This window comes from Rhinatrema bivittatum, chromosome 9, assembly GCF_901001135.1.
Source record: "Rhinatrema bivittatum chromosome 9, aRhiBiv1.1, whole genome shotgun sequence".
In the NCBI taxonomy this organism is placed as follows: Eukaryota; Metazoa; Chordata; class Amphibia; order Gymnophiona; family Rhinatrematidae; genus Rhinatrema; species Rhinatrema bivittatum.
In genome coordinates this window covers 50,827,702-50,841,245 of record NC_042623.1, presented here as the reverse complement: position 1 = coordinate 50,841,245, position 13,544 = coordinate 50,827,702, and the positions used below count along the sequence as shown (strand labels likewise).

Genomic DNA, 13,544 nt, shown 5'->3' with positions numbered 1-13,544 from the left:
CCTAGTGTCAGCACTCCATGTGTTCATGAAATGCCTAGCAGTAGTAGCGGCTTACCTAAGATGACAAAGCATCCACGTCTATCCGTATCTATATGAATGGCTACTCAGAGGTCCATCCAAGGAGGTAGTACTTCACTCCCTCCATCTCACCCTACAGCTACTACAATCCTTGAGATTTCTCATAAACTATCCCAAATCAAATCTGACTCCATCACATACCCTCTCCTTCATCAGAGCAGATTTAAACACCATACAAGCCAAAGCGTTCCTCCTAAGGGACCGAGAGTGCACATTATCAATCTTGGCCAAAGCAGTACAGTCTCGCCGAATCACGACAGCTCGCCATCTATTAACCTTGCTAGGTCACATGGCGTCCACAATCTACATTACCCCAATGGCTTGTCTAGCCATGAGAGCAACACAATGGACTTTAAAGTCCCAGTGGTCCCAATCATCTCAACCTATGTCCTACATTGTCCACATCACCAGCCAGCTTCGTCTCTCACTAGCTTTGTGGATACAGGAGTCCAATCTCCTGATAGGACTACCCTTTCAATCTCCAGAACCTCAGATTACACTAACAACCGATGCCTCCAACCTCAGTTGGGGAGCCCATGTCAACAACCTGCAAACCCAAGGAACCTGGACTGCAGCGGAATCAAAGCACCAGATAAATTTTCTGGAACTCGAAGCAATACGATACACCCTATTTGCTTTCCAGGATTGCCTGTCCAACAAGGTAATCCTAATTCAAACAGACAACCAGGTAGCGATGTGGTACCTCAACAAGCAAGGGGGCACAGGCTCTTACCTGCTATGCCAGGAGGCGGCGCAGATGTGGGCCTGGGCTCTCTCCCATTCCATGCTACTGAGAGCAACCTACCTGGCAGGCGTGGACAATGTGGTGGCGGACAATCTCAGCTGGACCTTTCATCCCCTCGAATGGTCCTTGGATCCCACTGTAGCGAACAAAATGTTCCACCAGTGGGGCCACCCACACATAGACCTCTTTGCGTCAATTCACAATCGCAAAATGGACAACTTCTACTCTCTACATCGCAGCCGCAAGACACCACTGAGGAATGCCTTCGCCCACTCATGGACAGAGGATCTTCTATATGCCTACTCTCCACTTCCACTCATCAGCAAGACTCTCATGAAGTTACGACACGACCGGGGCTCAATGATCCTCATAGCCCCTTATTGGCTGTGTCAGGTTTGGTTTCCCATCCTTCGTGACCTCTCAGTCCAGCAACCAATTCGCCTGGGCACAGACCCAAATCTGATAACGCAGAACAACGATCTATTGCGTCATCCAAACCTCCACTCCCTGTCTTTGACAGCATGGATGTTGAAAGGTTGATACTGCAATCCCTCAACCTTTCTGACAATGTGTCCCAGGTCCTCGTAGCTTCACAAAAGCCTTCTACTCGGATATCTTATCGTACCAAATGGAAAAGATTTTCCTTGTGTTGCACGACAAAGCAAATAGACCCCTTTTCCTGCCCCACAACAAAGTTCCTGGACTACCTCTGGTACCTTTCGGAGACTGGTCTACAAACTTCCTCCATCCTAGTGCATGTCAGCACCATAGCCGCTTACCACAAAGGCATAGGAGATGCCCTGATCTAGGTGCAACCTCTTGTAGGGTGCTTTATGAAAGGCTTGTAACAACTGAAGCCTCCACTGCATCCTCCGGTTCCGGCATGGGACCTCAATGTTGTGCTAGCACGGCTCATGTGACCTCTGTTCGAGCCCCTGCACTCCTGCGAGCTACGTCATCTCACTTGGAACGTGCTCTTTCTACTTGCTTTGACATCAGCTCGCAGAGTCAGTGAGCTACAGGCCGGGTAACATACCCACCTTACACAAATTTCTCAATGATCATGAGGTACTCTGCAATCACCCTAATTTTTTACCAAAGGTAGTTTCTGATTTCCACTTCAATCAATCCATAATACTACCCAAATTTTTTCCGAAATCCCACTCACACCCAGGTGAGCGGGCCCTGCATTCCTTGGACTGTAAACGTGCACTCGCTTTTTATTTGGATCGCACTGCAGCCCATAGGAAGTCCACCCAACTGTTTGTCTCCTTCGATAAAACCAAACTGGGGGTTTCGGTGGGCAAGTAGAACCTGTCCACCTGGCTGGCGGACTGTATTACCTTCTCTTACCAACAAGCAGACCTTCCGCTACAAGGACACGTTAAAGCGCATTCAGTAAGAGGAATAGCAACGTCAGTAGCACACCTCCATTCTGTACCTCTTGCTGACATCTGCAGAGCTGCCACATGGAACTCTCTCCACACCTTTGCAGCTCATTATTATTTCGACAAGGCTGGCAGGCAGGAGCCCATCTTTGGCCAGTTTGTCCTGTGTAATTTGTTTCCAGCTTAATAACCCAACTTCCTTCCTACATCCCACTGTGAAACTCAGGCTGCCCTTATACCGAAAACCACCCCTGTTGTGCCTGTTGCACGTCATTGGGTGCTTTTGGTTCACTTTACTTGGGCATCCTGTAGCTCGCTATTCACCCATATGCGAGGACTACCATCCTGCTTGTCCTGGGAGAAAGCAGAGTTGCTTACCTGTAACAGATGTTCTCCCAGGACAGCAGGATGTTAGTCCTCACGAAACCTGCCTGCCACCCCGTGGAGTTGAGTTCACTTATGTTTTATTATTTTATTTTTCGCTCGTACATTTTGCTACAAACGAGACTGAAGGGGGACCCGTGCTGGATGCAGGGTTGGTGGCATGCTGGGCATGCTCAGTGTGCCAGTCAAAGCTCTTGAAACTTTGACAAAAGTGTTCTGTGATTGGGCTCCATCCTGATGATGTCACCCATATGTGAGGACTAACATCCTGCTGTCCTGTGAGAGCTGTAATCCATTTTATCACAGAATAAATACAAATAGAGAAACTCCTGTTAAGCATTTTAACACTTCCCTATTGGTGATAAGGTTTTTTTGTTTTTTTTAAACAATAGGCCAACTCCAAGGGTGGTGGGTGGGGTGGGACAGGAGCTCTATGCAGATGCCTGGGAGTTTTTATGACTTTGGTGGGGGGGAGCAGTACATGGGGCTGAGTGGCCCCTTTAAGCAATGGTAACCCCACAGTCTTGGGGCCACCATTGTGCATTGCTTGGAGATCCTTTCACTGCTGCAATATTCGGGAAATATTACCCACGGATTCGGGAAATAATACCCACGGATTCACTAAGTGATAGGGTGATTCATTAAGCTGCAGGGTCATTGATTGCAGCTTGGTGAATCCCATAGTATTTTTCCTTCAGCTTAGTGAATGACCTTAATAGTCAGCTGTCTTAAACGTCAGGTGAATTTGACAAGTAATATGAAGCAAACATTAGGCCTGGATTCTCTAAGGTCACAGCCCTTAGAGAATCCAGCGGTAACGGGGGGGGGGGGGGGGCGGGCCTGCGATAGCCGGCAGCGATTGCACATCCGCGGTGCGATCTCTGCCGGCTTTCGCACCGAATAACTACACCATAAAAGATGTAACTACACCATAAAAGGTGTAGTTATTCGGTGCGAAACTGGCGGCGATAAGGAATCTTACCTTTCGCCGCCAGCGATGTCTGCGCTGCGTTGAATTATCTACATGTTATGGTTTTGCTGAATTGGTGAACCCCAGGCTGAGGAGAGAGATGTCTCTGCCCACAGGGAGGAGCCCCGTGGGCCTCACCATCTGTGGGCATGGTCTCAGCGACATAGGACACAGCTGTAAGAGAGGCTTTATTAAGGAGAAAGATAGAACATAACCCAAGGAGCGGGAAATGTGATAAACCCAGTCTTATAGTAAATACAGTGGTCAGGATGATGATGTATATACGAAGGTCCTGGTAGTGGCCCACAGGCAGGGTACACCCGGGAATTCCTGTAGGCTGATATAAATACCTCTGAGTGCAGATCCAGTAGTGGCCCACAGCGCGGGGTAACCCGAGGTATCTGTACTGTAGAAGTTAAAGAGGCAGAGGTCGATGATACAGGAACCAGACTGTAGACCCAGTATAGGAGATGAAGTATCCTGAGGCACAGATAGAGTAGCATGGATGGACTGAAGAACAGTAGTGGCCCAAAGGACGGGTACACCGTGGAATCTTCAGTAGAGATGATAGAAGTTGGAGAATGTACTCATACAAGGAAGTCCCAGTAGAGATACCCGAGGAGCGGGTCAGGATGTCCCAGGCAGGAGGGCCCTCCGAAGAGTGGATAGCCAAGACGCGGAAGAGCCCCCGAGGAGTGAGTACTCAGAGTGTCCAATTGCCAGGAAGAGAGTCTGGAATAGAAGAGCAGTTAGTGTAGCTACACTAACTGCACTAACCACATCCTCTGGCAACAAATTCCAGAGCTTTATTGTGCGTTGAGTGAAAAAGAATTTTCTCCGACTAGTCTTAAATGTGCTACTTACTAACTTCATGGAATGCCCCTAGTCCTTCTATTATTCGAAAGTGTCACAAGTCCAGTGTCACAAGTCCAGTGTCCAATGGTAATAACTTCAGGAATATTTGGGGAATGAGGAAGGTAAGAGTGAATTAATAGGTCTTTCAAATGTTTTCCCTGATTGTAAGCAATTATAGGGCGATTGCTAAAAATAGAATGCAATTTTAAGATTGGCCAATGATGAAAAATTAATTCGGAAATTTGAGATGAAAGTGTGGAATAAGGCAACACACATGTTAAAGGAATTTCTTCTGGTTCTTTGTTGTCAAGAAGCAACCACTCACGTTTTGTGTTTATATGCTTTCTTTACATATTTTAATGGATAGCCACGTTGTAAAAATTTTTTGATCATAATTTAAGACTGTGTGATGAAATCCATTTTTACATCGGCAGCTCCATTGCTTAGACAAGCACAGAATTTAAGAAGGGTCCCCCGACACGGACCCGTGTTTCGCCAAACCCGGCTGCGTCGGGAGGGACAAGCATTTAGAGACAGGAATTCTTCAACTATAACATAATAAAGGGGACCATTGTAATCATAACCAAATGCTCAATACGACAGATGGGGACTCCCAGACAGCATGGCTAATTCAGCTGCTTATCTACGTGAAAAAAGCAAGTTTGCTTAACATAAATGGTGTTTTCCATAGATAGCAGATGAATTAGCCATGCTGAGCCGCCCGCCTCCACGGACAGTTCCTTCAGGGCATACTTCTTGCTTTGATACGGACTGAGGAGCCTCAGGCAAACGCGGGAAGATACAAGAGGGAGCACCTGGCTGAAAAACTTTACTAATCTTAGAGAGCCCCGCCACCTAGTGGCACGGAAGACGTACCCAGATAGCATGGCTAATTCATCTACTATCTATGGAAAACACTGTTTACGGTAAGCATACTTGCTTTTTCACTTGGAGGGTAGGGGTGGGAAAGGGGGGCTGGGACTCACCTTATTGGGTACATTTAAAATATTTTTATTTATGTTTTTATTTATCATATTTTTCCATACCGGTGTATGGACCAAACCTTCACATCTGTTTACACTCTCATAATAAAATACATAATATCAACATCAAAATAAAAATAAATACATACATCATTAGGTAAAAATCTAAAACTTGTTACAAATAAAATACCTAACCTAAAAATCACTTTGGTGGGGGAGTTGGGGCCGCCTCAAGTGGTGGTCTAGGGTTGGGATGGGGTCAGCTTTGACCCCCCACTCTACCTCCTTGTTTTTCCGCTATTTTGTTTTTTTTGGTCGCCACTTTAAATGTGAGGCAGTAGCCTCAGGACCCATGTTAAGATTCCAGGCCTTCCACTTCATGTTTAACACTTTTGAAATAAGTGTTAATTTATTATGGCTGACCACCTTCTCGGTCGGCCACAATAACATTTTTGCATTGGATTGCTTATGCATGACCTTCTTTGCATGTATATGCATCATTCATGTATGCAAATCACATGCAAAGGAGGTCATTGTAACAGGGGAGGGAACCTGGGTAGGGTATTCAAAATATAGAAGTTGATCCTAAAAAAGTATGCGCGCGCGTACTTTTGTTCACGCAACCGGCGCAAACAAAAGTACGCCGGATTTTATAAAATACGTGTGTAGCCGCGCATATCTTATAAAATCTGGGGTTGGTGCGCTCAAGGCTGTGCAAAATCGGCAGCCTGCACACGCCGAGCCGCGCAGCCTGCCTCCGTTCCCTCCCTTCCCCTATCTACCCCACCCCCCAACCCTACCTAAATCCCCCCCCTACCTTTGTTGTGCAAGTTACGCCTGCTTGAGGCAGAAGTAACTTGTGCACGCCACCTCGGCATCCCCCTGCACAGGTCACAGTGCCAGGGGACTCGGGACCGCCCTCCCGGACCGCCCCCTGACCCCGGACATCCCCCCTCCCGCCCCTTTTACGAAGCCCCGGGACTTACGCGCGTCCCGGGGCTTTGCGCGCGCTGGCGGCCTATGCAAAATAGGCACGCCGGCGTGCGAGTGCCCTGCACGCATAAATCTGGCAGGATTTACGCGCGCAGGGTTTTGAAAATCTACCCCATAGGGTATATCAAATGATATTGCCTCGATAGTGCTCTGTCGTGCGATGTATATATCGCGGGATAAAAGATGTTTAATGCTTATTAGAGCACTACCACGGCTTAATGCATCTTCCATTTAGATTGTGAGCCGTCTAGGGATAAAGAAATATCTGCAATACCATAATGTAATCCACTTTGAAGTCCCTGAAAAAGCTGAATATAAATCAAATAAGTAAATAAAATAAATAAACAGTGACTCTTTCCACATTCATGAAACGTAGCATTATAGTGACTTTATTTCACTCTGAGGAATCTTGCTTCATCTGAATTTGAGAGACTGGTCTAAGCAAAAGTTCTATTATGCTTGAATGCTCCAGCAATGAATTAGCAATTAGCTGGAGTTTAAAAGTTAATGTCATGTGTATGAACTGGTAAAGGAGAGCTTAACAATCGATTGGAGCCAAAAATGTTTTTTTGTATAAATAGTGGAAAGGGTAATCATATATACTTCACAGCAAGTTAGGAGCATAATCACTGTTTTGAAAGATATAATCATATTACCTCTCCCCCTAAACAACTCATCCATTATTGATGAATCTATACAAAAAAAATAAATCACTATGGGCCTCATTTTCCAAGCACTTTACCGCGTGCGATAAATTCGCAAATCACGTTAACAGCTGTTAACGCGATTTGCGGATGCAAATTAGTCATTTGGTATGCAGGGGGTGGAGTTGGGGCGGAGCATATGTAAAGCAGGAACCTGTGTATCGTGTGCGGCGAAACAGCCGCAGTGTTAGCGCGGCTGCTATCTGCAACTCCAACCTCGCGTTATGGGCCTGAAAAGGATTACCGCCATCCACGATAGTCGCAGACAGCCTGTTTCAGGCTCCTGGGGGGGGGGGGGGGGGGGGGGAGAGGGAGAGGGAGAGAGAGAGAGAGAGAGAGAGAGAGAGAGAGAGAGAGAGAGAGAGAGAGAGAGAGAGAGAGAGAGAGAGAGAGAGAGAGAGAACCTTACTATAGTGCCTATGCCCTACATAGGTATTTTAACCCCTATGGGAGGGCCACCTACTAACTCGGGGTGGGGATTAGGTATGCGCGTCGGGGGTTGGGGGCCACTTTCGCATTCCACATGAGACCTACGGACTGAACAGTGGTCTCTAGTGCAGATTTGCTGGCTGTCGGAGTGAGGACGCTCACTCCAAGCGGAGATTTGGCCAACATTCTCTCCACCTAGCATGTTGTTGCCCAGGTAGAGTGTCCATCAAGCTAGGTAGAGAGAACGTTGCCCAAACCACTTCTTGGAGTGAGCGTCCTCACTCCGACAGCCAGCAAATCTGCACTAGAGACCACTGTTCTGTCCGTAGGTCTCATGTGGAATGCGAAAGTGGCCCCCAACCCCCGACGCTCATACCTAATCCCCACCCCGAGTTAGTAGGTGGCCCTCCCATAGGGGTTAAAATACCTATGTAGGGCATAGGCACTATAGTAAGGTTCTCTCTCTCTCTCTCTCTCTCTCTCTCTCTCTCTCTCTCTCTCTCTCTCTCTCTCTCTCTCTCTCTCTCTCTCTCTCTCTCTCTCTCTCTCTCTCTCTCTCTCTCTCTCTCTCTCTCTCCCCAGGCTGTCTGGGACTATCATGCACTGCGATAAAAGACTGAAAGAATCATCGTGCACTGGGAAAACATCACGTGCGGCGCTAATGTTTTCGTGAATGGCGAAAACATCGCCGCACGCGATTTTTCCCCACTGCACGAAAGAAGCCTCATTTGCATTGGTAACGCCCCCTAATGCGTTACCAATGCGATATTGGAAAATAAGGCCCTATATAATCCCCAATACTGGGATAAGAAGAGTTCTTTTTTAAAATCAGAAGGTCTTAAAATCTAGAAAAATATATCTTATGTACTATTAGCTTAATTTATGCAATGCAGCATCTCCCTACCTCTCCTGTCTTATCTCTCTCTACACCCCTCCTCTTGCACTCTGCTGGTCAGATAAGTCACTCCTATCTGTGCCCTTCTTCTCTACTGCCAATTCCAGACTCCATGCATTCCACCTGGCTGCACCATGTGCTTGGAATAGTCTTCCTGAACTGGTGCACCATGCTCCCTCTCTTGCCATGTTTAAATCCCATCTAAAGACCACTTTTTTGAAACTGCTTTTAAATTGTATACCTGATTGTCTGCTTTTAGTCTTGACTAACTTTCTTTTCTTTTAGCATAGATTCTTGTCCTGTATGTTTGTATTATTTGATTGTAAGCTTTATAGAGCAGGGACTGTCTTTTTCTATGTTTGTACAGCACTGCGTGTGTTGTGTAGTGCTATAGAAATAGTAGTAGTAAGTAGTAGTAATAGTAATCTGAAGACAGATCTTAAATCCTTTTGGAATATCCAAATATGGCAGTGTATAAAAAAAAAAACCCAAACAAACCTGAAATGGTTACATTTTACAGAAAACCAGGGTACGTTTTTTAAAAAAAAACCACATTAGATGCATACGCAATTATAGTATATTTATTTCCTTCAAAATCTTTTCATTGATGAATGAGTAAGCATATTTGCACTTTTATAAATGAGTATATTGATGCAAAATGTAAGTTTAAGAAATCATTGAGGGAAGATTATCAGCTCAGAAGATAAAGAAGAGCCCAGAGACAGCAGACATTGGGGCAGCAAATGAAGAGATATATAGCAGCAGCAAGCTTTGATAACATCAATAAAAGAAGTAAGTACCTAATACACCCCAGGGTTCTGAAAGAACTAAAAAATGAAATGTCATACCTCTTACAAGAAATTTGTAACCTATCATTAAAATCATCCGTTGTACTTGAAGACTAGAGGGTGGCCAGTATAACCCCAATATTTAAAAAGGGCTCCAGAGGTGATCTGAGAATCTATGGACTGGTGAGCCTGACTTCAGTTCCGGGAAAAATTGTGGAAACCATTATAAAGAATAAAATCACAGAACATATAGATAGACGTGGTTTAATGGAACACAGCCAGAATGGATTTACCCAAGGGAAGTCTTGCCTCACAAATCTGCTACATTTTTTTTTAAGGCGTGAATGAGCATGTGAATAAAGATGAACTGGTAGATGTGGTGTCTTTGGATTTTCAGAAGGCATTTGAAAAAGTCCCTCATGAGAGGCTTCTAAGAAAACTAAAATGTCATGGGATAGGAGGAGATGTCCTTTTGTGGATTGTAAATTGGTTAAAAGAAAGGAAACAGAGAGTAGGATTAAATGGTCAGTTTTCATAGTGGAAAAAGGTAAACAGTGGAGTGCCTCAGGGATCTGTTCTTGACCGGTGCTTTTTAATATATTTATAAATGATCTAGAAAGAGGTACGATGAGTGAGGTGATCAGATTTGCAGATGACACAAATTATTCAGAGCAATTAAATCACAAGTGGATTGTGATAAATTGCAGGAGGACCCTGCAAGACTAGAAGTTTGGGTGTCCATATAGCAGATGAAATATAATGTGGACAAGTGCAAGGTGATGCATATAGGGAAAAATAACCCATGCTGTAGTTACACGATGTTAGGTTCCATATTAGGAGTTGCCACCCAGGAAAAAACTCTGGGCATCTTAGTTGATACATTGAAATCTTCAGCTCAGTGTGTTGTGGTGGTCAAAAAAGCGAACAGAATGATGGGAATTATTAGAAAGGGAATGGTGAATAAAATGAGAATGTCATAAATCTTCTGTATCGCTCCATGTGAGACCACACCTTGAGTACTGTGTGCAATTGTGGTCACCCCATCTCAAAAAAGATATAGTTGTTCTGGAGAAGGTACAGAGAAGGCTGACAAAAATGATAAAGGAGATGGAATGGCTCTCCTATGAGCAAATGTTAAAGAGGTCAGGGCTGTAAGCTTGGAGAAGAGACGACTGATGGGAAATATGATAGAGGTCTACATAATCATGAAAGGAGTTGAACATGTAAATGTGAATTGGTTATTTACTCATTCGGATAATATAAGGATTAGAGGGGCATGCCAAGAAGTTAGCAAGTAGCACATTTAAAACAAATCAGAGAAAATTATTTTTCACTCAACGCACAATTAAGCTCTGGAATTCATTGTCAGAGGATGTGGTAAAGGCAGTTAGTGTAGCTGGATTTAAAAAAGGTTTGGATAAGTTCCTGGATAAGACGTCCATAAACTGATATTAATCATTGTAACAAAAGAAACCAATAAAGTAATATGCTCTGAAATTTCAGGATTTAAGCTTTTTAATAATGTCATTACATTTAACATATCTATAGAAGTTTGGGAAACCTGAGCCTTCTGATTCCTTAAACATAAAATAGTTGACTTAGAAATTTTTGATATGACTAGGAGAAGTGAAAGAGAAATAAGAAGCATTACATGATATTGTTGGGAAGGCTCTGGACACAAAAATGTACGTTAATAATCTAATCTGAGGACCTCCTATCACATATGTTCTGAGGGGAAACAAGAAGACTAGTAAACTACAGAGATTCATCTTTTGGGAGCAATTGACCAACAATCTGAAAAGATAATGGTTTTTATTACTTTGATGGTCTATGCTTTCTCTATAGAGCCAATATTCTTGACAAAGAATAGGGTCTACCGTTGGAAAGTCTGTGAATGGTTAAAATCATGTGATGGGAAATTTTATGAAAAAGGGGAGCTATTTTATGCAGTGGCAAGAAAGTATAAAGAGCAAGAAAAGAAATGTATGCTTAGTGGTGACACAGAAACAATAGATATTTGATATATCACTAAGGATGACACCCATGCTCAAATAAGCAATAATAAAAGGAGTATAGCAATTCATTAAGCAAGAAAGAAGGAAAAAAGAAATAAATTAGATGAATCAGATTATTTAGTATGCATAAAATCTTTTTTTGCAAGTCAAAATGTCCATCAGCACTAGAAATATATGACTTGCTAACAGTGTTAGAGCTTGATTTCCCCCAATTTTAGAGAGAGAAGGAGGCAACAAATTAAGGCCTAGATTTATCAAAAAGCATAAATATTTTATGGTAATAACACATATTGCGATAAATAGGCTATCTTAGCATGGGTATTACCACAAAGTGCACTAACTTGAGAGACTATTTACAAGGCCTTTGTAAATTTATGCTACTATAGGAAGCCTACCTAGTAACTCGAGGTGAGGCTTAGGTAGTAGTGTAGGGGTTAGGGGCTACTTTTTCATGCAGAGTGAGTCGTATGAACACAACAGTACACTCTTGTGAAGATTTGATGTCCTTCGGAGTGAGGAAACTCACCCAAAGATGAGATTTGTACAATGTTCTCTCAACCTAGCTTGATGGACTCTCTACCTGAGTAAAACAAATCTTCCTCAAATCTTCACAAGAGTGTACTGTTCTGTTTGTACGTCTCACTCTCCATGTAAGAGTGACCCCTAACCCCTACACTACTACTTAAACCTCACCTCAAGTTACTAGGTGGGCCTCCTATAGTAGCATAAATAGCTGCTTGCTAGGGTGCCACCCCTAGAGGCTTTCTCTCCCTCTCCCCCACCACATCTCAGGCCCTTCCCCAGCCTAAAAATGCCCAAAACAGAATTTGTGAAAAAATCACAAATTGCATTATGGGCTTAATGCTATTGAAAAAGGTGTAGTTATTTTTGGCATTTTGAGCTGATTTAATAAAATTTCAATTACAAAAAAAAACTGTGTGATATCATGCATTATGGCTTTGTGAAGCCAGCCTACTTTAACAAAATCCCCTTTTAAAAATTAGCATCGCACCATGCATTAAGGCGTTTTTTTGCACGCGAAAACACAATAACGCGAGTTGATGAATGACCCTGTAAGTGATAATGAGCATTTAATGAAGCATTTGGAGTTGTTTGGCTTCAAGCTGTAGAATGCATTTTTAGTCTCATTATACTATGCTTGGTCCTGATGATTCGTTTCTGGACATGCAGAGACCCTCAAGTGCCATCATTCCTCTACAGAATAAAGATGGGAAGAGTCAGCCTGGTGGCTTAGTGGCAGTGCTATGGAGGAATCTGTATATGATTCCTGACTTAGATCTTTTGCTGGGGTTGGAGATGCTGTGGAGACAGAGCTTACACTCCTTTGGGAGAAGGGAAAGGAGTGATAGTTGTGGCACAATGGCAATTCCTAGGGACTGGATTTAAGACCCATGATTATAGGTATTAGAGGGAAACATGCTGCATGGCTTCTGGCCAAAGACTTCAGCTGCAATGACTGGACTAATATCCAGTTGGAAGACAATATAAAATAGGGGAAAATTCCTTGAGTAGTTGTAAATAAAGGCATATGGTGCCTGTGATGGAGTGATCCTATTTTCCCCCTTAAACTTGTGCAGAACCAGGCTAGATTCTTTGTCTACTTTAATTCCCCTAGAGAGAGAGCTCTATGGGTGGGGCCCAGCAGGGAAGAATAAGAGTTTGGACCCAGGTGGGATAGTCAGACTAGGCCCAGGTCTCTAGGAGAAGGCAGATCCCTAACTTGAAGAAATTGGGCAATACACTGCTAAGAAGGTAGGCAGTCTACTAATTGTTGTTTCGAATGTCATAATGAAGTGAAATTGCATGAAGAAAAGCTGGAGTCAGCATGGTTTTAAACACACTCTCTTCCAAACATAGGATTCTTCTATGAAAATGAAAACCAGCATTGCCGCTGCTGGCAAGCTGAGGTGCTGCCACCACCCAGGGGTGATGGGGACAATGTCACCATTCATGGAAGTGCAAGAAACAGTAATGACAAGGACACATACTACCTTCTCCCCTTGTTCCGACAGCAAGAGTCACTAAAGATTTACGTCCTTTCATGGATTACAAACTGGTTAAAAGACAGGAAACAGAGAGTAGGATTAAATGGTCAATTTTCTCAGTGGAAAAGGGTAAACAGTGGAGTGCCTCAGGGATCTGTACTTGGACCGATGCTTTTCAATATATATATAAATTATCTGGAAAGGAATACGATGAGTGAGGTTATCAAATCTGCGGATGATACAAAATTATTCAGAGTAGTTAAATCACAAGCAGATTGTGAAATAATTACAGGAGGACCTTGCAAGACTGG

At 43.7% G+C, this 13,544-nt stretch overlaps 1 protein-coding gene across 2 annotated transcripts in view; it reads left to right on the top strand.

The window, feature by feature from the left end:
• LOC115099305 (potassium voltage-gated channel subfamily D member 2) overlaps positions 1 to 13,544 on the top strand; it is a 131,997-nt gene that overhangs the window by 33,215 nt on the left and 85,238 nt on the right. The window lies entirely within an intron of this gene.